The following is a 4,485-nucleotide window of genomic DNA, read 5'->3' as shown; positions in this document are numbered from 1 at the left end:
AATAACTCAATTGTCATAAAGCCCTTCCTCGAAAGCAACCAGAGAAGATTGACTCCTCACCAGAGGCGAGAAGTCTACACACCACACCTAAAGAGACAACAGTCACATCTATTCTTTTAAGGGCCGATCTTTCTAAAAAGTCATTTGTTTTCCCATAAGTGGCCTTTCTTCCCTTCCCCTTCCTTTATTAAGATGATACATAAACCCAAAATTCTAACCATCTCTTTCAGTCACATTTTTCTCTGAACTCCTCTATAAATGTTAATACAAATACGTAATTAAATTTGTTATTTTTTCTTACTAATCTGTCTCTAGTAAGTTTAATTCGCAGAGCCTCAGAACTGAACCTAAGAGGATAGAGGGAAAGTTTTCTCTCCCTAACATACCATCAGCTCACCATCGGCACATCATCACATCATAACCTCAGTTTTGGCTTAACACAACTATTTCAATTTTTCATATTTTCTTCAGTTTTCTCAGCTGCATTTACTTTTTACTAATTATAATCATTGTTAATATTATAAGCACCCATTCATGATGCAACATAATCCTCCAAATTATGATTTCCTGATGACTGCAAAATATTTCAGTGAGATGATATATAAGAAGTTCCTTAACTAGCCTCTTACCATTGGATATTTGCTTCTGATTTTTTAAAAATTATAAATAATTTTGAAAAAAAATGTTGAGCATAAAGCTTTTCTCCTTTCAAAATTACTTCCATGGGTTATCTCCAACTGCTGTGGCCTTCGAAAAGGGAATGTTGACTTAAATATCCATCTCTGACAGATGACAATTAGTAGTAAAGTAACACAAAATATGTGACATTGTTATAAATTAAATGCCTAAAGTCTCAGGTAAAAGTCATAAAGGCCATGAAAAAACTTAAAAGGCATTTAGCATTTGGTGTCTGGAAGATGTGCAAACGTGATGAGAATTTATTCAGTAAGAGGAATTACTTGAACTAGAATTAGAGACCCGGAGAAAGGTCCCGAGGCCTTTTTTTTTCTTCCCCCCACAAAACAAACAAAAAATAGTGGTGGATTCATTGAGCAACAAGTCTGTGGAAGCTTGGACAAAAGAGTTTGTTTTAAGTGAAAATGGCCAGTCTGAAAGAATAATTGCTGGTGAAAGTTATCAACTTTTCATTCGGTTTTCATTAGCTTTCACTTGGAGGGAAGGATCAACTATTAGACAGAAAGCAATTGGTGCTCACAGTTATCTGCCTCCCAAAAGAACAATCAAGTTTGCTGAACCTTTTCTCCCAGCGATTTCCTTGCATTTAGCCATTTGTCCTTCATTAGGGGAGCCCAGGTACCAATTATTCTCACAGGCAATTGATTATGAGATTTCAAAAATGCAGCAACAACAAAGAAATGTTTGCTTTGATGAACCACAAGCTATTCATCTTTAAAAGAGAGGGAAAAAACCAACCAAACCACATTACAGCTCCATTTAGAACTTTTCCCCTACCTTGTCATCTAAGGAGGGCAAAATCAATTTTCATTTGAGAGCACCATTTCCTCCTACCAGTTTTCTCTAAGTGGCCTTTCCACAAATGATGTTTGATTATTTCTGAGTCACAACTACTTAAAGTCCACATTTATGAGCCGTAATTTCCTAGGTAAAAGCTGAGGGAATTACTGAAAGTTCTCTGTGGCCTCCCCCTCTCCCCCCAGCAACATCCTCATGTTCTCTCTTTTGGTGTTTGAGGTTTTAATCAGCAGCTGTAGCAAGCCCGGGAATGACCTTCCCTAAACGCTCTGACAGGACTAAAAATATGAATCAGCACACAGAGCTTTCCCTAAACTATCAGGAGTCCTTTTTCTTGTTTGCCAGCTGGTAGTTTGTCAAAGTACTGTTTTGTAAATAAATCACCTGCAGAAAATCCTCATCAGGTCAGCTGCAAATGTGTCAGTCTAAGGAAAACAAACAAGAAAGCACTTACCAGTTAATTTACTTTGAGGAGAGAAGCTATTCTGATGCCTGGGTGTGACCTCCCGGCTCCAGAATGAAATGGAGGGTGGTTTTCAGAACGGCTACATTGGACACTTTTTCCCAGCCTCCTCATTTGGCTTTTAATCTGGCTTTTGAAATGACACTGTAGAAGGAGAGTGATGTTGGGTTTCGTTTGAATGTGGTTCTTTCCTTCCTCCACCACCCTCCATAAAAATTCATCATGTATTCCAGGAGAAAAGTAAGCAATGAACATACTGCACAAATTAATTCTTTTGCTCAGCATGTATGTGCGTATAACTGAGTTTGTGTTTTGAATGGAAATCTTTGCTATTGGCTGCAGTACTGCAGGCTGAAAAGTGAAGGGGGGGGCACTGATCCTTCCTTTGTTTGGTGGGCTTTTGCTTATGAAAAGTCAAGTTAAATTTCTTTCCAACGAGGGAATGAAAAGAACCTTAGAATGTCAAAGGAGAGCTCTTCAATTGCACAGCAAACTCTGTGGGGCTCATTAGGAGAGAGATTTCACTCACTGGGTTTCAGTGTGTTTCTGAGAGTGAAGAATGGTAATCACACATTAATTACGTGTTTTAGTTTTCATTTCTTTGCCTAGGTAGGTTGAGAGAGAACTCTCTAGGATCTGAGGCAATTAAAGGATTGATTTTTTTTTTTTTAATCCCTCATCTCCTTCTGGGGTTCTGGCAGATGTGAGCACATCTGCGCATCTGAGGCAGGGCTCAGAATTCAGAAATTCACAGGATGAGAAACATGGAGGCTGAAGGTAAACAAGCCTTGATGTGGTTAGCTTCTCACTGCAGAGCTAACTTGATTTTTGTAAGCTCTAACATCAGCTCTATCATGTGATATTGGAAATTGAACATTATTAGGTCATAAAACATTGTTAGGCCGGCTAATTGAACATCGTTAGGTGAGCTGCCAGAGAAGCAAACGATTTTGTATTTGACTGGAGGGTAGCTGAATATGGTACCCCAAAATATGCCTCTTCGACATAACGATTATTTTGAGCTGATTATTTCTAAGAAACTGCAGACACAGAACAGAAGTTACCCTTTTGTGAGGGAAATCTATATTTATACAGGGAATTTACATTAGAAAGGGGGCCTGTATCAGGAAGGGAGCTATTACCAGAGATGACTTTTTCACCTGGGAGACTTAGCTGCTTGGCCAGGCAACCTTTGTTTACCAAACATTTCCTCTTCTCACCTTCCCGTGAATTGCCTTCCGGTAAATGGCCTTCCCATGCTTTCAGCCCCAGGCCCCTATCCCTTTCCTTAGTTCTGGATGGTACGAAATCCTCCATCTTCTGGGCTTCTGAGTCTCATATTCTAGTGGGGCTCCTGTACTTATGTAATTAAAATAGGTTTTTTTTTCCTCCTCCTGTTAGTCTTCTGCTGTTGTTGTTTAACAGGAGGGGGTCTTAGCCAAGAACAGAGAAAGGTAGAGGGAAAATTATTTTCCTCCCCTACAAGACCAAATCTAGAAAATCTAAAGCAGTCATCCTCGTGTGGGGGTGGGGTGGGCTGGGGTGGGAGCATATCAGAATAACCCCAGGGGATCGTGTGCCCACACCTTTTCAAAATACAAATATCCCTCAGCCCCATAAGGACGTACACTCTCCTGCATTTGCCCCCTAGCCCTTGACTCCACAGAAAATAACCACAATTAACAATCTTTGCATATTTCTTTTCAGTATTATCTGAGCATAGAGATGGTCATTGAAGGAGGTAGTAGCAGAGTGCTCTGTGGGAGACTACTGTCTGCTCACCAGTTCCTACTCCTTTGCATCAGCAATATTACTATTTGTTAATAATCATATGTAATCAGGGCGCCTGGGTGGCTCAGTTGTTAAGCGTCTGCCTTCGGCTCAGGTCATGGTCCCAGGGTCCTAGGGTCCTGGGATCGAGCCCTGCATCATGCTCCCTGCTCAGCGGGAAGCCTGCTTCTCCCTCTCCCACTCCCCCTGCTTGTATTCCCTCTCTCTCTGTGTCTCTCTCTGTCAAATAAATAAATAAAATCTTAAAAAAAATAATCATATGTAATCTTCTGTAATCACACCAAAGCACAGTTTCATCCACAAAGATATTTTGAGGAGAATTTCAGGAAGTTTGGGTTACTTTACATAGTTTTGACTTAATTTTTGGTGGTAGAGCAGGAAGCATTGAGTAGCAAGGGGGAGAGAAAGAAGACAAGAGAAATGACAGCAAGCATTTACTATGTACCAAGTGTAGTTTAAGCATTGAAACCCAGGGCATTTTTTTAAAAAGATTTTATTTTGGGGGCGCCTGGGTGGCTCAGTTGGTTAGGCATCTGCCTCTGGCTCGGGTCATGATCCCAGGGTTCTGGGATCGAGTCCCACATCAGGTTCCCTGATGGGTGGGAAGTCTGCTTCTCCCTCTCCCCCTGCCCCTCTCCCTGCTTGTGTTTGCTTGCTCTCTCTCTCCCTCAAATAAATAAATAAATAAATAAATAAAGTCTCTTAAAAAAAGATTTTATGGGTGCCTGGGTGGCTCA

This window comes from Callorhinus ursinus, unplaced genomic scaffold (assembly GCF_003265705.2).
Source record: "Callorhinus ursinus isolate GAN/ISIS: 27379988/994484 unplaced genomic scaffold, GSC_fseal_2.0 scaffold2, whole genome shotgun sequence".
Taxonomy (NCBI): Eukaryota; Metazoa; Chordata; class Mammalia; order Carnivora; family Otariidae; genus Callorhinus; species Callorhinus ursinus.
The sequence above is the reverse complement of the archived record's forward strand: the minus strand, read 5'-3'. Positions refer to the sequence as shown.